General features: G+C 41.9%; 1 protein-coding gene across 4 annotated transcripts in view; it reads right to left on the minus strand.

Annotated features, from left to right (window-relative positions):
- The window catches only part of npas1 (neuronal PAS domain protein 1), a 68,434-nt gene extending 49,922 nt beyond the window's left edge, over positions 1–18,512 (minus strand). Inside the window, exons 1-3 of one of the 4 annotated variants that reach the window (XM_085379394.1) lie at positions 16,106–18,512; positions 12,725–12,801; positions 10,495–10,659 (exon numbers count right to left, since the gene is read on the minus strand). The gene's annotated coding sequence lies outside the window, so the exon portion shown is untranslated. Of the gene's footprint in view, positions 1–10,494; positions 10,660–12,724; positions 12,806–16,074 lie in introns of all 4 variants that reach the window. The other 3 variants (XM_085379393.1, XM_085379392.1, XM_085379395.1) reach the window with 3 other exon arrangements.
- Between the last annotated feature and the right edge of the window lie 3,173 nt (positions 18,513–21,685).

Below are 21,685 nucleotides of genomic sequence, written 5' to 3' on the forward strand. Positions count from 1 at the left end.
ACTCAAGGTTATGTCCTGCCTGAAAGTTGAGAACTGATGACCGTCGCCGCAGCAGGGAAATGCGCTGGAGTTCCGGAGGACAAATAGCCGCTGTCTTTTACTTGCGGCCATTTCTCTGTGTAATGTGAACGTCTTAAATGATGGAAGAACAAAGTGGCTGGAAGATAATGCCAGGAGACATTTATCGTCGCGAGAAAAAAAACCTGCTTTGTGTCTCTCCGGCTGGACCGAGTCTTAGAGCTGGGGGTCAAAGGTCAGCTAGCAGTGACACAGACAGAGAGAGGTTGACAGACTGACCTGCGACTGCCCCACCGATATGCTGACCTCCCACCCACCTACCCCCCCCCCCCCCCCCCACACACACACACACACACACACACACACACAAAAGTGACACCACAGTAGCCATAGTTACTGAGCTGCAGACAAACATGATGTCAGTGTATGACACAGGGGTGGCGATAAGACTACGAGAGATGAAAAAAACAACTCATCTAAGATTCTCCTCAACACGCTCACGTCCACGTACGACTAACTAGCCCCCAAAAATTAATCTTTCCAGAGAGAATAGGAATCGGCGTGGTTGCTCAAATCAGGCGCGACATAAAGTGCAAATAATATGAAACCGTCAGGGTCTCCATTATCAAAGTCTATGCTTTTGTCTTATAGGCTCTAAACTTTCTGCACAGAGGAGAGTTAAAGAAGAAGAAAGGTAAAGAAGGGCGGGAAGACAAGAGAGCAGCAGCTTGTTGCATTAGCATTCCACCAGCAGAGAGGCTGTCTGTTTGCCTCTGGCAGCAGCCGAGAGAGGGGGACACTCTCTGCATCCTCACGCAGCTCGTCTATCTCTCCCTCTGTCTGTCTCTGCCTGTCTCCCTCTCCCTCGCTCACCCTGAGTCTGTCTGTTACATTTCTCCCACCACTCTGCCACTGCCTGTCACTGTTTTTCTCCACTCTGGATGATTTTCTCTGCAGTCTTCTTGTATATTCCTATCACTCTATCTCAAACTGTCATCTTACTGTTTATCTTTCTCTCTACTAATTTCTATTTTGTCATCTTTTCTCTTTAGCTTTTCTCAGGACCTCGTGGCCCCGATCTCGCACAGAAATGATGCTGTTCACAAACTAGAGAGCCCTACAGATCAAGCCACGAGGGACGATAGTGAGTATTGAAACAACGTGCTGTGTCGCGATCTGGGTGGGTTCAACAAGTTCCTATAATGAGTTAAAGTACTCAGATTGTGTTTTTGTTGTAACGACTAAGGTGACGTGTTCGTGTTGCTACTCAAGTAATCAAAACACGCCTGTTGAAGAGGAGAGGAGTCACAGCTTAGGAGCAAGACTGCAGAGAATTCACAGGCTTGTTGCTTTTTAAGCGGTGGCAGAAATATCATGGCTAACGTGGGGAGACAGACATGCATTCATGCTCACATTCATACCTACAGCCAGACTGACAATCAGTCTAACACGCAAGTCTTTGGACTGTGGAGGAAAGCCGGAGCATCCATTGAGAGCACGCACTCCGCACAGAAAGGATGCTGCCCAGATTCAGACCACCTCACCATTGTTCCACCCAAACTAAACTCAAGGGGATGTAATTTTTTTGTATGTCATAGAGATTAGGAAATGCTTTAACAGGTTTCTTTTTAATGGCACTAATGTAAAAATTGTACCGTGTGATGATGCATGTGGACTTGAATTTACTTACAGTGATGGCCAAAAGAACCTCTTATTTCGAAGTTTTTACATTTCAGGATATTTTTTAAAATCATCTGGTCTTTAGCAGATCTTATCAATAACACATAACACATTACTCTGAGTTATTATTTATCTGCCCAAAAACTGAAGCCAGAAGCAGTGTTTAAATGTAGCATACTCTTCTGTATATCCTCTTCTGAAGTAAGACTGTAAAGTAGCAGGGTTGTTTTGCAGCCAGATCACCTGGGTCCCTTGCAGTCATTGAGTCAACCATGAACTCCTCTGTATACCAGAGTATATGAGGCCATCTGTGTGACAGCTAAAGCTTGGCCCAAAATGATGTCATGCAACAGGACAGTGATCGCAAGCACAGCAGCAAATTCACAGTAGAAAGGCTGAAAAAGAAAAGAATCGAGGTGTTGCATTGGCCTAGTCAAAGTCCAGACCTCAACCTTACTGAAATGCTGAGTAGAAACCTTAAGAGAGCTGTGCATGGGTGCTGGTTTAGCACACAGGCTGAGCAGGCAACTATTTGCTGTAAGGCTAAATGAAACAGACTGGTTCAATTCTGACCTCAGGCCCTTTTGCTGCTCGTCCTCTCCTCACTTTCCAGTCCTGTCGCCGTGTTATGTAATAAAAAAGTTGTGTGTAAACCTGCAAACCTCAAGAAGAGTGGTCCAAAATGACTTCACAAAGTCACACAGATCAATTACTGCAAGCTAGTACTGCTAAAGGTGGTTCAGCAAGCTACTGGATCATAGGGTGAAGCTAATGTTTAACACAGCTTCTGCATTTTGGTTTAGTTTTTGTTAAATAAATAATGATGTAACATGGCATGTGTTGTTGTTCGTGTGAGTTTTTTTTTTTTTTTTTAAAGCCCATAAAAGCACTGGATGACTTTCTATTACACCCTGATATGTAAAACTTTCACTGACAGAGTGAACTTTCTTTTTACCATAACTCTATGTGTGAAATTACTTGTTAGACTTTCTGAAATGACAGTTAGTTTTATCTACCAGTAAAATAGAAAATGTATAAAACACAGCAAATAAATGGATTTATATTCACACACGAGTTTCAGTCTCTTTGCTGTTATCAACGTCTGAAACATGTCTGCGCGTACACATCGTGCACATTCATTCCAATAATCATTAGATTATTGCATTAAAATGGTAATTTATTTATAGAACTATCGTGAGGGTTAATAAAAGCTTTCTACAACACTGAGTCACAAATGTGTAAACTTTGTCATACAAGTCAGTGTTGCAGTCAAGTGCAAAGCTAAGCTGAGTCCCTTTTTGCTGCCATGGTGATTGTAATAATTCTTGGCCACTCCAAGCATGCAGATAAATAAAAAGCAATCCACTAAATAGTATCATATTCATTTTTAATAATTCATTGAATGTATTAAAGCCAGAATTTTGCATTAATTATTAAATGTCATTCGTCCTGTAAATGAATACAGGACAGAAAATGGAGAGCACAGCCCAATCAAAACATCCTATTTAATCTTATTTTATATTGTGCAGTGCTCTGGAGGGAAAAAGTGTTCATTTATTACCTTATCTTTACTGGATGGTGGCAGCAATTGGACAAATGTACTGTGCAGTCTGTAAGTCTGCAACGATCACATTGTTTAAGTTCTGTAGTTAAAATTAGAATTTTAATGCGATTTGAGTTCTGGCCTTCAGCTATTGTGGCATTATTTTATGTCTTTAGTATGTAACCAAACAGAATGGTTTTGCAGTAAAATCAAGATTTGAGATCAAAGCTGTAGTCGCTCTACTGTAAAATGTTTTATTGCAAGTAAAATAAATGGAATCAAATGTTTATCTAAAGCTTTAAACTGATGTATACCTGGATTGATTTTGTACAGTATCTGTGAAGGTGTAAAGACCGGGAAAGACATATTTCTTTTTTATCTCTCGAGCCCTTGCCAAGTTGTCACTGGCCAACAGAGGCCCATCTTACTTCTGCCAGCCTAAAAGATTCTGCTCAACAGCAAACAAAAGCTGTGAATTTGCAAACATAACACTTTATACATATTTGTGTTTGCAATCTTACTTGCAAAAAGGACTTTTATTGGAAAGAATAACTCAAATAACCACTCGTTAAAATCAAGGGATACAGAAGAGCATCTCTGAATGCACAGCATGTCAAACCTGGAAGAAGAGGAGCCCACCCCGTAACACTCCTGTCAGGCAAGAACAGGAAACTGAGGCTATGATTTGCACAGGGTTACCATAACTGGGCAACTGATGATTGGATAAAAATTGCCTGGTCTAATGAGCTTTGATTTCTGTTGTGCCATTTGGATGGTATGAGGGATATTTTCTTGGCTGTGGGTCCCTTAGTTCTGACTCAGCATTGTTTAAATGCCACAGCCTACCTGAGCATTTTTGCTGACTGTGTCCATCTCTTTATGACCACAGTCTACCCATCTTATGATGGCTGCTTCACACAAAGATAATGTGCCGTGTCACAAAGCTTAAATAATCTCAAAGTGGTTTAGCTGACAAATCTGCAGCAACTTGTCTGATGCTATCAGATAAACATGGAAACCAGGACCTGGTAATTTTAAGTAAAATAATTCTGAATTCAGCGACTGTATCTATATCTGATTTTAACTGATGAACAAAAAATACTATTAAATTATTAATTACTATTAAATGGAAGCATTCTGGCTTCTACATCGATTACATGGTTCTGCAGAGATCTTCACTGTGCACACGTCACACATAGAACATCATTTTGAGACATGTTGAGAAGTCAGTTTTGGTCCCAAACACAAAACCTTCAGTGCACAAGTGCAGAGACGCATTACTACAAGTTCTGAATGTTTTAGTGAGTGACAAGTTATTCCAGTTCATTCAAATGTTGTTGAAAAATGAGTCTTAAATGGGTATTTAACTTGCTATTTTGCACTTCCCCTAAAGTCCCCAAATTATGCAATTGTTACATTTTTAATTAATTATAAACATAGCAATTAAGTCAAAGCTGAAAGTAGGGAGAATCAGAGCAGTTGTTTCATTTAAATTCAATTTGTTATATTAAGCAAGTTTAATACAAGACTTTTCTAGTCCAGCCATCACAGCATACTTTTTATAAAAATATGGGGGGGGAAACAAACCCCCATATTTAACATAAAAAACACAATTTGAAACAAAAGTAGTAGACATAAATCACTATCTTCCTAACTACAGACTATTCCGTCTGCCACATGTACACACATTTGAAGTGAGCTGTCAAGAGGGGAAAAGGGGCCTTTGACTCAGCCCATCTTCTCTGCCATGAAAGAAGTCAAACATTTTGAGGATCCAACTTTTGTCAGCAATTTCTACCAGCCTGCGCATGAACTGACGCCTTGTGAAAATCCATCACAGTTTACCATCACGGTCTTTGTGAAAACAACAAACATTTGCTTTTCTATAACCCACACGGGCTTCTGCAACAAAGTGTATGCAGTCTGAAACATATTCCAACAGCAATGCAAAAAAAAAAAAAAACCTTAATAAATATATTTAATAACAATAAAACTAAATCACCTTATCAGTATGATGAGTACTCACCATAATATTCTAATGATTGCTCAGCTTTATCAAATTTAATTAGATTATAAAGGCTTAGCCTCCAAATAGCTCTGGGTAAGTAAATCACGTGCCGCTCAAGAGCTGAGCTTAAGCCAAGACAACTCTGTACTGTAGCCACAGAGACAAAATGCATTCAAACAAATTAATAGTCCATTAAATAAAAGCAAACCTCTGCCAGCTAATAGTACCTTAAAAGCATATTAGCATTAGAACAGGATAGACACCCATTTATCTCGTAGGAAAGTGTTTCAGCAGCGAGAAAGTCGGAGTTAAGTGAGCATGAAGCCTCGTGCTTCTTCCTTTACATACATGTGACTTCTGGTGGTGGAGGTCTTTATCCCCCACGGCGCTGTGAGTGATGGTCGACCTAGCCCGCACATGATCAATCCCCCCCCCCTTTTTTTTCTTTACTTTTATTTTTTTTTTACATTGTCACTGAAACTCATCCTTCTCATTTAAAAGGTACTGTATCTCCCATGTCTCGATTAATCTCACTCTCTCTCTCTGTTTGCCCTTCCGCTTTTCCTCTCCCTGCATCCCCGCATCCATCTTGTTCCGGCCCTCCCCCTTCCCTCAGGCCCAGCCACCACTCTGGTATTCCCAAAGTCATCTGCAATCAGACATCTTCAGTGGATTAATTACACTGTCCTCACACAACTTGATTGAGCATCTAACATCTACACCCACCTCCTCAGACCCCAATGCTCCCTTCTCACCCCCACCCACTTACAGACGTTGAATCCTTTCTTCTCACCATCTTTTAAGCGCTCTTTCAAGCTGCCCCCATTCCCTCCTTTTTCCACCTTCTCCTCTGAACCTCTGCCTTCACCCTAACCCTGTCTTTTCTAAAACTGCTTGAGCGGTCATCCCCCGTCTTCTCTGAGAGCCTGGTTAATTGGACATTGATTGGAAGAGCCCCTCTCCATGATCTCTCCAGAATATTGGGATCGCACTAATTGAAGAATTAACTTGGGTGAGACTTGGACCTGGAAAAAGAAGCAGGAGAAAGGAAAAGACAGACAAGATGCTTCAGCTTAAACAAATAAAACATCTTTTTTTGTTTGTTTGTTTTTCTTTTTTTCCCCCCCCTTTCTCAACATCTCTTCTCTGCTCTATTTTTCTTTCTCTCCCTCTCTTTCTTTCATTCTTTCTTTCTCCCTGTCCTATCCCCCAGTCATGTCTGTCCCGTCTGTAACAACCGAAAATAAAATTAAAATAAATACATAATTAAAATAAATGTCAATCCAATGGACCAATATGGCAAGGCCATGATGATGCACTTGGTAAAGTAAATCTGCCAGGCATCTTTCTTGGCCTCAGACAACAATTCTGATGGCTAAAGATCCAAATGGGACAGACATAAAACAAAAAAAAAGAAATACAACAGCGGACAGACGCATGCACAGGAAAAGGCATGCGATGAACTGCGTTTAACAATGAGTAGGTATAGACAATTTGCCACATTGTGAGAGTCGTTATCATTTGATTTTGAGTGACTTTAATCCATCAGCTTCTTTAACAAAACAAAACAAACAAAAAGAGAAGAAATTAAACTTCTCCAGAAGAAGTCTTTAACTACAGGGCAATCTTAACTTATTTCAGCAAATAAATACACACAGTCTCTTTTTCACTCCTCTCTCCAACACACAACAAACACACACATTTCACATCAATCACAGATCGCAGACCATAACCCCAAAAAGCCGAGTGCAGCTTTGAGTCATTCTAAAATCATGATGGATGACAACTTCCCAAAGCAATCCCTCTGCGTGCCACCATCATTTAACTAAAGGCATCAACCTGCCCCAGCTCCTCTGTTTCCTCGGCCCGGGCGCTCTGGACACCTCCTTTCAAACCCCTGACATGATTCTGAAAAAATATAGTCCTGAGCAGACATATGAAGGCTGCCACTGAAGAATGGGCTTCACCCAAGTTTCTGATCCTGAATCCCCCTCCCCTATCCCCTTCGCAAACTGTAAAGGCAGCGGGAGACGGGACTGTGAGGAGGTTAAACTGACCTCGGGCTCATGCTTTGGAGCAGCTTACCCTGGAGTGTGAGATGACAAAACATTTAGCCCGATCTCACTTGCAGCTCACTGACAGGCTGAAACAAAAGAACAGCCTCGGAGGAATTTCAAATCATTGAATGAATGTCAATTAATTTCACAGGACAGAGTTGAATTGATTAGAATATAAAACAATCTTTCTTGAAAGCAAAAGGGAATTGATGTCCAAGGCCTTCAAACAGCGAAAGGGAGGAAGACAGAGAAACGACAAAATGAAAGGAAAAGACGGATGATTTTGTGCGTATCGGTGTGCGCTCTTAATTGTACTCAGGTGCGTGTGCCAGTGCGTTTGCGTGTACGTGTCCGTGTGTGTGTGAGCTCAGCACTTGTGTTGCACGCTTGGCTGGCAGGGTGTGTGTAAAGTAATTAACATGATAGCCTCCATCTCAGCCTGATAGCCTGTTCCCTGCAGCGAGGTCGTTCAACAGACACCAACAGACACCTGAGCTGCATCTCAGACACAACCCTGCATCTCAAATGCAAACACACACACACAGACACACACAAACATGTTTAACCCACATACGCCTGCTACCAACAAACACCGAGAGCATACGGTTATCGGCGCAAATGACAGGATGCATCTATGCCTGTCAGCAGCACATGGCATGATAGCTGACAAACAGTTTCTTCAAAATAAGCATTTGTTAATTCACCCTGAATATATCTGAGATATATGTATATATATATATATTTTTTTTTTTTTTTTGCAGAGCGAAAGAGAGTGCAGAAACCAAGCAGCAACCTTCTTGGGTCAATGCAGAGGAGCCACAAACTGCAGAACCCCAAATGCTCACACAGACTATTACCACAAATGTTCAAATACCTCTGAGCAGAAATAAGCAGGTTAATAGCAAATTACAAAAAACATATTTTCATTCCCATGGCTACACTTATAAAGGAGGGTAATTTATTTTATAAATGTTTTAAATTTGACAAATAATTATTTGCCCCTTTAAGTGGCAGGTGGATGCCAAAACAGGCTAGCTGCCTTCTTTTTTCACTGAACTTAAAAGTGGATCAAGTTTATAGTTTATATGTCTTGTGAATTATTTTAAATGGAATTACCTCAATAAATAATATGGCTTGCTGTGCCACTCGTGTGTGAGTGTGTGCAGTGGCCACATATAGTTTGCAAAATGCATTTTGCTGTGCAAACTGTGACAGTGCTAGTGAATTAAAGTTGAGGCTGCAACGTGCACCCACAAACCAACAGGTGACAGGCGATGTCAAGATGAAAAATGTGAAGTTGTTTTTAACAGATCCAATCTCCACCGAATATAATTTAACAAAAACTAATGCCAAACTTATGGTCTATGAGTTATGGGAAGTTAGCTGAGATATGCCAGAGATGTGTTTGCATTACGGTGAAGAGTTAATTTTTTTAATTAATTTTGGCCTAAACATGATCACATTTTCATGATGCATACTAGCAGCAGTTCACACAAGCATGATTACAAGAACAATATGGCAGTCAATGACATGAAATAATGTAATAATACTGTAATAATAAGGAATAATGCTTTCTTTTAGTGTACAAAATGTTCTAGTCAAGCAAAAATAGGTTAAGCTCATATGGAAATATATGAATCGTGTTAGGAATGTTGACTATAAGTGCACAGGTGAAAGTTGTTGAAAAGTGGCCCCATATTGGAGCTCTCTATACCAGAAAAAGAGTATTCTTAATGATGCTGTAACTTTTTTAAAAATTTGACTGAAAGGAATTAAGCACATTTTGATTCTGCTAACTGACACATAAACAAAAATGAGGGAGTCAGAAACACAGCTTTGTTGTATGAGATATAAAAACGTTAGTGACGGGCACAGTGCTGATAATATCCTTCCTCCTCCTCCAATACAATCTATTGTTTCCCTCTACTTCTATCCTAATAACCCCCAAGACCTTCACTCTGCTCCTCTAATCCTAAAACAGTGTCTTGATGCAGACCCTCAAACCCCCTCTTTAGCCCCAAACAGTCCTCATTTGCTAAAGGATTAGAGTAAGGGCAACAAGGTCAAAGGTAGGCCACCACCAGAGACCCAAAAAAGAAGAAATACACACAGCGAAGTGAACAGAGAGCCACACAAACACACACTCATTAGCATTGTGTCAACTCTAAATGCGTGATGCTGCTTTAGAGCACACAATCTGAGGAGCAGAATTGCATTATGTATTCACTTACTGTAGGTGTGTAGGCAGGACCCTAACCCCAAGACATGTACTGAAACAGAGACACAAATTTGCATGAGCATGTACAGAACTAAATAAAATTGACCTTAACTCTCTGAGTCGAAAAATACGAACACCCATTTGGGTGAATTAAAAACAGCCGGGGTAAAAAAACAACACCTTTACAACAATATCGCCACTAAGGTATCGCTGAGTGAAGAAGTCTGGGAGAAAGACGAGTGGAAGAGTTGGGGTGAGAAAAGTGATTGTCAGGGAGAGAAGAAACATCACTCTGAAAACTTCTAAAGAAGGCCCTGCTCTGGGTTTTAAATGCTCTCCTCCCTCCATCACTCCCTCTCTCTTCCCACTTTCCTCTCATCCCTTTCATGAATTAAAAGCACGGCCGGTCTGTGGGGAGAAGCATAGTTAATTCCGATCAGATCTCCTCCTCCCCCCCTCTCCTTCTCCCACAACCCTCCTCCTCTCCTCCCTGGGCGACGGTTGCCGTGCAGTCTGACAGACGGAGATGCGATCTGACAGTAAACAGGCGTGTGGATGCCCGGCGCGTGATTGACACGTAGGCAGGTCGGTGGGGGCCCGCCCCCCTCCTAATCCTGCCCTGTCAGCTCTAATTGGGGAGGTGGGGCTCTATGTCACCAAGGTGACTGATTGACAGGACCCCAGCTTTGCATAGATATGAGGGAAAGGTGGGGAGGTTCACGCATGGCAGAACACTGTTAACACTACTATACTGCTAATAGAGATATGTGTGTGTGTGTGTCCGTGTTTTGGGTGTGTGCGTGTGTTTGTGATAGCTGTACACTCATGCACATTCACAGGAGCCCAGATGCAGGTGAACACACTCAAGAACATGGCTGAGCACACAAATAAACCCACAACAATAACAATGAACAACATTGACATGCATACAAGATGTCTGAACACAGAGTGCATCTACAAACACACATACGCACAGCCTCCTGACATGGTGTGATGAAGAGCAGGGGTTGTAAATGCTTCGGAGTGCTCAGATATGGAATTTCGTGGAGCAGCAGTCCAAAGGTCTTCACAATGTCAAGGCCAATGAACAGCAGGGCGAGGATTAGGCACTTTAACAGGGGTGTAACACGTCAACCTGTGGAGGCAAAGATGTATGAGCTGTGTTAAGTGAAAGATCATGTGAGTATCTTTGCATGATCAAAAACCACAAAGTGAATAAAATTAATAATCTTAATATAACACAATATTCTCCTGGGATGACTTGGGTATTCATGGCATTCATGAATGTTACTTTGACATGAACTAAACACTTAAACACAGATGCACACCACATGTAAATCCCCAATAGCAACACCACCGCCACAAAATAGCATCCCATTGCAGGACAACACAGCCTGCATGACTGCCCAGGTTTTCGCAGTGATGCATGGTCTTTGTCATGGCATTGGGTCAGCGCCTTGGCAAAGACCTAAAGGTATAGTGAGCAGCCCCATTCCATGAATGCCCCGCCTAAAAAGCCCACAGAATCCCAGTGCCAGACAAACAAAACCCAAAGAAAGAAACAAAAAAAGCAACATTTTACAACTTCAACCTAAAGCGCTCTATCTAAGCAAGATAGCATGGGTGCTGTAGGAGTAAAGTCAGTTTCAGTCCACTTCCTACAACACACCCCAAGAGATTCCTTGTTCATTACCTAACAGCCACACCTATTTTTCTGCCACATAAAGAACTTTATATTTACATTTATATCTGCATCTATACATATTTATATTTAAATGTATATCTTTAAGATATATTTGAATGTCATTCAATGAATTTGATTGGAATAAAGACGTTTTACCAAAAACCTCCTTGAAATTGGGTTGGTTGCTAGCAGATTGCAGTGGTCACCTGTACATGCATGGAAGATGCCAACTTGTCTGTAAACATTCATTTACTCTCTAAGCTATAGTGAAATTTTAAATTAAGGTTAATTAATTAACAAATTCGCATTAAAAGCAAAAGTTGTGCCTTGCTGCTACAGCTGATAAATTTCAAAAGTCACAACATGCGGGTGAATAATTGGACTCTGTTTCTGGTTTGGGTTGCAATTTTTAAAATTTGAATACAGCTAAAAGAGCAGTTTGCAGACTTCTTCCATATAAACCACAGGCATTTGAAGTGACCAGTCAGCAACTAAAGCAATCGCAATGAGGTTTTCCGTGTAGTACTGTTTACATCTTTGCAATCAGCTTCACACCAGGGCACCCAAACATCATCCCACAACCACCAAACCGGCTAGCAAACAGTGGTTACCATGAGGTTGCTGACCAGTTTCTAAGCCTGCATGACTGAGGCTGAAGCAAGTCATTTCATAGTAACTGCCAGCAGTCTCCAGCAACCCCTCACAATCAGCAAGGAAATACACATTTCACTCTAGTGAGCGGTGGTTCCCAGATGTGTTGCCAGTGTGTAGGCCTGAGTGGCTAGGTTCAGCATTTTTGCGCTACATTAGCATGTTAGCAGGCTAACATTCAGTTGCTAGCATTAAGCACAAGGTACACCTAAGACAAAAGTGAAATACTGAACCAGTGAAATTTGGAAAATTAAAAAAGTGGATACATTTTATTCTCCGAGAAACATGAATATCTGAGACAACAGACCAGATCATGCATTATTTTTCCTTCTGTGCAGAAACAGCTGACATGTAGCTGGTGTTTCATTTCAGCAAACATAGATAAAAGTTTGAAGTCAGAATAGTGAGAATTTCAGTGAGAAAGATATTAGTTAAATAAATCCTACCTTTATTAAGGTTGTGATGATGTTTACAGATGCTCATTTACGCTTCTGATCTTTCGGAGTCCAAAGGTTTGGCTAGTTTGTGGAGTGGTTTGAGTACATCCCACTTTTCACTAATAAGTTTTGCGAGTGATATTCTATGTTTTAAAGGCCTGAAACATATTAAAATTTAAGTCTGAGACCACAAACAAATCACCTAAAATAAGGATACTGTTTCATAAGAATGTGTCAAAGACCACTGCTGTAAAATTACCTTCTAATGATATCTGATTTTGGAGGGGTAATTATAAATTGTTAACTGTCATACAACATAGCTGTTATCTTTATGTGTGAATTTATTTTAGTGGTAGTGTGCGTGAGTGCTTGTGTGCACGTGAATGGGTGCACGCATGCGTGCATTTTGATTGACAGCTGCCACTGACCTGTGCCAGTCAGAGTGCCATGCTGCAGGGCGGTGGGGTCGATCGCTGCGGAGATGACCTTCGCCCTCATCTGCATCCTGCCTTCATTAGCAGAGCCAGGCAAGGAGAATAACAACCCAATAAATTAATAAAGAGAAAGAGGGAGAGTGGAGAGAAGGCAGGGTGGGAGGGAGCGGACAAGAGGAGAGCAAGAAGAGCAAGGGTAAAATGGGAAGAGAGTACAGGAGGGAAGGAAGCAGATGCCAGGAAAGGGCAGGAAAGGAACCATATGAGAGGAAAGAGCGGAGCGCTAAAGTATAGACGGGTGTAAAGAGATAGAGGGAAATACTAGCAAAATAGGGTGTGTGAACATGAGTGTGAAGGCTAAGGGTCTTCGGTCAGTTCAGGCAGAAAAACAGGCTAGTGAATAAGAGAAAAAAGCAGGAGAAGACAACGGGCAGAGAGGGTAAAGGTAACTGTTAAATACTTTATAACCCTATCAATAAAATCCAAATGCAGATTAAAGATGACTCTGCAGTATATTGTGAGAATGTACCAAACCTCAATTGAACAGAAATTATTTACCCAAGAAGGGCTGCAAACTGATATTGCCAGATATATTCCTCGTGCTGATTCACCAATGTGGCTCTGAGCGCCGTTAAAAAGAGTATTGATACATTACCATCTGTACTTGGTGTTAAATGCCAGTATAGAAAGTGATTCTCTAACTGGCCCAGGGAGTCAAATTTTGACGAGGGCCAAATGTTCCAGATTTTCCCTCTCGTTCATGATCGGGATGAAGTTAGCATGCCAACCACACAGCAAATGTGTTAATAAAGCATGAGGTCTAATCATCTACTATTTCACTGGATACATAGCCTTGCCGGTCTTGTTCACAAGAGCACAGAAATACAGGAAAATACCTCTCGAAAACCTCCACACTTGCAGTAAAAAGACACACAGCAGAGTCCAGGGGAAGCTTTCCGCGTAAATAAATTATGAACAAGTATGTTACGCAGGATAGACTGTTGGTTGGAGCTTTCCCAGGAGGCCTCTAGCAATGATACTTTCTCATCTTCCAGCAGAGTTGTATAGCATGCACCACCTTCCATTACTCCATCTTTGCGCATGAAAATACGGTCTATCCTTATGCCAGGAGATCTATGTTTTAAATTCCTCAAAGTGTAGCTGTTTCCAGCAATGAACTGCACCGTTCAAACTTATCTGGTGTTGCTAACACAGTGCTTCCCAACATTCAAGTCAGATCTAACCCCACTGCCCTTACAGATGACAGCAGTGACACCACAGTTGATTATGTATAAGTTTTCTACTCATATAGTCTACAGTGTTTTTGTTCAGTGGTCTGTCAAACCTGTACACATCATTAGGCAAGCTAATTTATAGTCTTTCCACTGCCTCCATTAAAAGGCAGTTTCATTTGCAAATAGTGGGAGTCTTGAACATATTTGGACAGATTTGACCCACGCCTAAAAATGACATGCAAGTACACTAGTGGTCAGAAGTCACTTTTTGAAGGTATTTTTCCCACCAGTCTCTGGCACTGATTTTTTTTTAACCACTCCTTAATACAAATCCCTTTAGTTGCGAGATATCTAAAGGGTTTCTTGCCTATACTTCCTTTTTACCAGTCCCTAAGGCAGTGAAGCAACCCTAAAGCACAGCATTTCCACTACCATGATTCAAAGCTGTTATTGGGTTCTTCTCCTGAAATGCTGTTCTTTGATCTGTACCAAACATGTCTACTGCTACTATGACTGAACAACTCTATCTTTGATTCATCTCTCTAGCACGCATTCCTCCAAGTATTCTGGTTTGCCTACATGGTCAACGGACAAACAGTAGTTCAGGTGCAATGCTCCTACTTGAACAAAGGATTCTTTGGTACACAGCCTTTCCAGTTGAATTGTGCATAATCTCGTTCATGTAGCTACATGCTGATCCTGAGATGAAATTTAGGGGTTCTTTTTGTGTTAAGAAGCCTGTTCTTGGAATGAATTTCTTTGGAGAAAGCAAATTTCGATAAATTAGACAGGTCACTTAGAGATAGATGATACATGTAGATTTCCAACATTGAACTTATAATCTTTTTTTTATCTAAAGATCTTAAAGGTCTGTTTAGTTGTTAATGTGATGATACCACAAACCCCAGTATCAAAAAGAACAGCACAGAGACCTCAGTTTTAAGGAGGGCCCCTGAAACTCTCTGAGTTTCAAATCTTTGTCATCTAAATGTTGAGGTATACTTTATCTCTCATTGTGACTCATCTTTATTATTTGTCTATTGTTATTTATTATTATCATTTGCTGAAATTACGAAAATACTGCACAACAAAAAAAGTTATGCCTCATTTGTGTTTACTACATTTATCAGTAGACAGTGGATCTATGAGGATGTGGCTCCACAGTGTAGTGGTTTACACATTTGCCTAACCAATGAAAGAGCCTCGGTTCGTGGCTGGGAGGAGACACAAATTTCTTTAGAGTTGCCTCAGGAAGTGCATCCAGCATAAAAATCTGTCAAATTAATATGCAGAGCTACCTGTTTTGGCAACCCTTTGTGAATAAGGAACCATAATATGTGTTTGTCCAAACAAATGAAATTGGATGTCTTTTGCTTTCATGCTACACTTCCTCCGGGTGTATATGTAGTTGGAAATCCCTTCTGACTCACTTTTGAATCATTTCTGACTGGAACACAACTTGCAGTCAGAAAACAGTATAGATGTTTCAGTTTGAGATACTGAGAGTTCATCAAGCCAGTCACAGACAAGTCTAACTGAATTTGGAGAGGCAGCAGCATCAGTTCTCCCAGGAGCAAAGCACAGCCTGCCATAACCGCCTAATAACACACATAACATCAACAAGACCCATCTGCTGAGAAGACAAAGGCAGTGCGCCTTTTCCATGTGTCTACCCATAAAGTGCTGCCTGTTCAGGGTCGAGGAGTGTGAGTGCCGGTGAGCGGGCCCTGCTGTGCAGGGGAGGAAATTCTCAGGACGATCGATGCAGAGGATTAGGACCGGCTTTGGGGCTCAGAGGCCTGGATCTGAGCAGTATTCTCAGTGGGGCCCCTGGGAGAGCTGGAGAGGAAAGCTGGAGGGAAGAGAAGAGGAGGGGCAAGGAAGAGAGGAAAAAGGGCTAACCTGGAACTGTCAAGAGGCTGAAAGAAGGTTGGCCGGGCTGGGAATAGAAGAGCATTCGGCTCACCAGGTGACATTATGATTGGCACTGAAACCCCACCACCCACTCTAATAAACACATACTGGTCAGCCTGATTGGATAAGCTGGAAAGTACAGAGGGAGGAGGAGGAGAGTTAATGTAACAAAATAGAGAAAACAGATCGACGAACTTGGATGAAGTCGGCTATTTGGTCTCCTTACACTCCATCTTTTAATTTTCTTCCGGCCAAATCCGTAGTTGTCTTCTAACTCAATGAGCGCGGCGCACAACAAAAGGCTCCGTGCGTCTGTGTGTCTGCCTCTGATGCTCATGATTGGTCAGCCCGTTCGCCAGCTCGCCGCTCTCCCCCGGGTACAGACGGTTGGATCCATGATTCATTTTGCAATGAAGAAAAAAGGAGAGAGCGCATGTGAGAGAAGAAACAGCCAAGACCACTGGGAAATTATACGGTGGAGCAGCGTGGTGGATCTGGAATTAAACGGCATAATTAATCAAGTAAAAAAACAAGCACGTTGCTCATACATTTATTATTTGCATTTTTTCCACTTCAGGAGATGTAATCAGCAGATATACATTGGGGCCCCTGATCCTTGTCACAAGGACCTGAAGGCTGAGCGCCTGTTTCGACCACTGACCCTCAAAGTATAAAGTAGGATCAGTTCTGCCCAATGCTTTTTAAAAAATTCCTCACTGACTATCATCTTCACACAATGCCCTCTGCCTCCAAAGTAATCTCTACAACAAGCAGAACAAGCCTCACAGAATCACGTTGTTGTCTCCCTATGCTTTAAATTAGGGCGTCTGCAAAATTGGGTTCACAACTCCGGGCCCTCGGCGGAGTTGTTCTGTATTATGAGGTGCGCGCTCTTGGCACGATGAAGAAAAAACCCAAAAAAATAGCCACTTTTGGAAAAACATGGTGGACTCGCAGGAATATGATCACACAGCTGCAAAGGCAAAGCCGTGTAAACATGGGGCGAAGGAAATTCAGAATGGCAAAATGTGGCAACAAAACTCGCACCGGGCTTCATGACATTTTGTAGCACTGTAACCGCGTGACAGCTGTTGCTTCTTCTTTCAGTGTTCCCTGGTTTCCCTCTAAGTGATCCCCGCCTCTCTTAAAGATGCACTTACAAATTGGGCACAGATGATTTAGCTTATTTGAAGCTCGGTTAGCTGTCTCATCTAGCTGTAATAAGCCATTTATCAAATTACTGATTGGCACGTGTTTTTCTCACCGCCTTCTTCTTTTGTAGCAGACAAATGCTGCTGATTGGAGTTAAACCTAACTTAAGCCAACATTTGGAGTTATAAAAATTTAATGTCACCCCTTATAAGCCGTGTTTTTTTTTTGTTTGTTTGTTTTTTGAAGGGCCCCTTTGTGTGACCCTGGCCTCCCTGGCCTGTGGTCACTTTGACTGTGATATGATATGCAAAAAGTTGTTAAGTGCATGAATGCATATTAAATCCCTCTCAGGAAGCCCAGAGTTGTCTTAGCAGACATTTACATTATGTAGATCCTCATTTCATAAAAAGCTAATTAAATGTATGCTAGCATGCACACAGAACTTTGACTTACTTTCAGACATTTGAATGTTTTTTAATCAGCATATCCCATGTATCCTAATATGTTTTCCTCATTGTTCTGTGATCAGTGAAAATGTAAGGCGTATTTATAGGATCTGATCTCTTAGCTCATCTCATACACACTACATTTTACTCACTTATCAATCCTTTATAAGTACTGGCAGTAAGAGTAGCTATAACAGTGGGAATATTGATTTTCCCCCTCCAAGCGCCACACATACACACAGGATAATCAGCATGAATGGGTCATATATACACATTTGCACATCATGGATATCCTCCGCTTTCACCCACGTTATACCCATTACACATAAATACCTCCGCCAAACAGTTTGAAACGTATCACTCTTCAGCTGGTCAATATGGCTTGTTCCTGAAGCGCCATCATCAATCGAGGTATCAATATGGAAATACCACTGTGACCCAGACATTAATCAATTGGGCTCCTAGGGGAGGAGAGGCAGGGCAGGGGCACCTAAAATCGTCAATGAGACGGATCGGGCCGCAGTCAGGCTCGGACAGTCTGTATTGATAAGAGCATTTCCACCTGTAGCGGCCCGAGCGGAGAGACAGGTCGCATCTGAATTCAATACCCGCCGCCGCAGCTGCGCGCTCCGAGCCCAGAAAGACACGGTTGAGCGGAGATACGTGCCTCGACTTATCATAAGACCAGTCTCTTTTCTCCATATATGTCGCCTTCCTCCTCATCCCCATCCACAATCTTTTCCTTCTGCCTCAGAACTTTTAGGCCAATGCGCCGCGCGGAAAAAGCATCACGTCTCTAACGCAGACTAACAATGACTTTATATTAAGTTCTTTTGTCTTTATTCCGAGGCTTACTTTGCTGAGCACCCCCTCCCGCCACCGCCTCCCTCTCCTCTCACAATCTCTGGAGTTTAGTCAAACCTGTTTCCTCCCCCAACTTCAGACTGTGAGAGAGGAAGTCAGTGAGAAAAGTCTTCAGATGCTCGTTTCTCGCATCCATCTCGCTGCGAGCGCGGGATTAAAGTGCCTTCTCACCGCTGACACCCAAATCTTGACACAATCAATTAGATCCGCGCTCACTGCTTTTGCTTCGTTTACCCAGATGCAGTAAGCAGCGAGGTGGATGGTTGGTAGCGTGAGACAAGTCAGCCTCCTAGTGGTGCGCTTGCGTATGCGCAAGGAAGAGGAGGAGGATCGCTTTACTAAAACAAAGTGGAACATTAGATCAGTGCAGCCGGGTAAAGAAAAGGCAAAGGTTGGGTTCGAAACCGTGCAAATCTCCGTGAACGCAACATTGGCTTGTCAAGCAATGTTGACAGTCCCCATATTTGACTTCCAATCACATCCCAGAGCACTCTCTCCCTCATGGTGCTTCTTAAAGGTTAGAGTTCATGGGTCGTGTGTCCTGTGTGCACACAGGCCTGCCCTTTTCATTCCTAATCAGCTGCTCTTTTTTTTTCTTACTGTGCCAGAATGGAGCGATGCACCACAAAGGTCATGGACATGGATTTCCTTTGGTTTGACTCAATGAAAAGGTCAGATGAGGGCACCATGAAATGGCAGTGAGGCCTTCACATCGGCCACACAGGGACCAGAGTTCTTACATCACCCTGAAATGGCACAGACCGAGCCTCTCTTGGGCCGCTCTCACAGGATCCAGGAAGGTCCTGTGGGCTGCTGTGACCTTGTCCCCGTCCCCCTGTGACTTAAGTGTCCCTCAGCAGTGTGCAGAAAGAGCAGAGCATCAGACTGTGGTACAGAGATTTGTGTGAAACTAAACTCTTTTTTTTTTTAGCCCATGGTATAAGTATACTTCTGCTAAACTGCATCATAATATACCAAAAAGCTGTCTTCTATAAAAGACTCTGTACTTTTCTCCATCCTGACATTTCTTGTTGAAATGTGAAATGTCTTTGCTGGTGTTTTTATATGTTTATAACAGCACTGTCTGTCTTTATAAAGGTGCACTAGATTCATATTTAGCTTCAGTTCACGAGACCACTTTTCTGTGGTGATCATAGCTCTCTTTGGCATCAAATCACAACACTTGCAGACATAGACAGGTAAACTACCAGCTTACTTAATATCCACTGGTTTAGTCGTCAGCTTCCTTCCTTCCTCCTTTAACTACAGCTTTGTTCAAATACCCCATTTAAATAAAGCAGCATTTTTGTTGAGCACCACCATAATTATCCAACAGCCTACAAAAATAGATGAAACGTGAACATTACCTCTGTTTCAAACTGAATGACATTATTTTTAGATTGGAATTTCTTCTTATGATTTATCCCTATGGTGTTATGTGAATAAACTTAATAGTCAGTTTTAACACTTTAAGGCTTTAAAATGTTGACAGAAATAACCCAAACACCATCTGGACACAAGTACACCCATAACATTTGACCAATCACACACCTTCTTGGTCACTGAGAGCTATTAATGATTGTAAATATTTACCACAGTCTGTAGTTAATAGAATTAATTTCTATGACACCGTTTTTATTTTTTTTCATTTCTTACGACAAAGCTTTATTAAGAGAGGATTCACCAGTTGAAATATCTGGGCTGTTATGGTAGCTTGGGGTTTCCTAACACATGACGTAACTAAACCGATAAAGAGACACAGGAGACGAGAGTTTTACAAGATTTGATTTATTAACTATGATACAGATCACATAAGGCCTTGCTGTATACACCATTCCCATTGAGACAAATTACCATACTCAGTAAATAATGAGTTTTTTTTTGTTTGTTTGATGTTATCATTTCAGTTTACAGTACTTCATTTATTTATTTTTGTATCATTTCCACCCCACCCCCCATCATTTCTTAATATTTTTTTTATTATCTCTTAAATAGTGAGAGTGGTGGAGCCCACTTCCTTGGTCCGGAAGAAATCATGCACTATACTGGGCTGGTCTCTCAATCGTTCATCAAGAAATTGTTAAAAATGCTTCTTTTTTTTAATTAATAAAATAAACCATAAAAAGAAACTTTCTCTATCACCACTGACTAAAGGGAAAAGTGTTAGACCCCCTAACATACCAATAAACAACCATTTGAATATAGCTTTGCTTGTTTCTGAATTTAACTTAACAGACATCTGTCACCATTGTTGCAAAAAAGAAAAAAAAAAAAACAAGAAAAAGGAAAGCAATGCAGCCACAAATTATCGCTCAAAGTCACATTTTCAATTTTTTTTAATTATCCAATGTTCTCCTAAACTGTCACTTTTGCTTCCCATCTCTCACTCAACCCTTTTTTCCCCTCCAGTCTTTGGCTGCCTCACAGTCAGTTCAGTATTAACACATTGATATACACAGGGAACGCCACTGGCCGGCGTTCACACACAAGTACCAGTGGTCACCCCTCCTCCTTCCCTCCGTCTCCCAAATAAAGATCCCATTCACCAGTTTGCTGTCTGTCTTCCCTCCCTCTCGCTCCCCCCTCCCCATTCTCTCTCACACTTTCACTGAGGATCAGTGTGTGTAATCTGGACGAGCTAACAGGGTTACACAGTTGGGTAATGACCGCGAGAGGAGCTGCATTCCTCTCCTTCACGTTTGGTGGGATCACACTGGTGTCTGGCCATTTGCCAAGCAACGCTTGCTAGCATGTTAGCTCCGACCTGCTCAAACACACACTCTTACACACAAACTGTACATACACTCACACACACGCAGTAAATAGGTAGTGTGGACTGATAAAAGCTCCTTTAAGAGTTCAGTGACTGGCTGAATGTTTTTTTTCTTATATCTTTGGGCAGAGAGAGAGAGACGCGCAAAGATGCAATTTAGTGTCAAACAGAGCAGGTGACCTCAGTGAGCATCTGCTTAACATTAACACACATAACTTCACATTCTTACTCAAACTCAAAGCACGTGCATGAATGCACACGCACTGCAAAACCTGCTTCGATCGGGGCTCAGCAATTCTCCTCGAGCCCCATCTTGCTGGTTTCTACGGTAACAGCAGGCTGTGAGCAGAGGAATTAATTCGAGTCATGCAGACGGATGAATGGACTGTCTGTTCTGTCTGCTGTCTCTCCCGGACCCAACTGTCTCTTGGACAGCGAATGACGAGGGGAAGCGGCGGCGTAACAGTCACGATGGAGGGAGTTTGGCGTAGTGGTTGCACTCTTGCAAATTACATTTTGCGTCCACCAAGAGCAGGTTTTAATCTTTGTTTTAGAGACATGTCTCTAAACA

The sequence above is a fragment of the Rhamphochromis longiceps genome, linkage group LG14 (assembly GCF_057381845.1).
Source record: "Rhamphochromis longiceps isolate RC_006_pf linkage group LG14, R_longiceps_female_GT1.1, whole genome shotgun sequence".
In the NCBI taxonomy this organism is placed as follows: Eukaryota; Metazoa; Chordata; class Actinopteri; order Cichliformes; family Cichlidae; genus Rhamphochromis; species Rhamphochromis longiceps.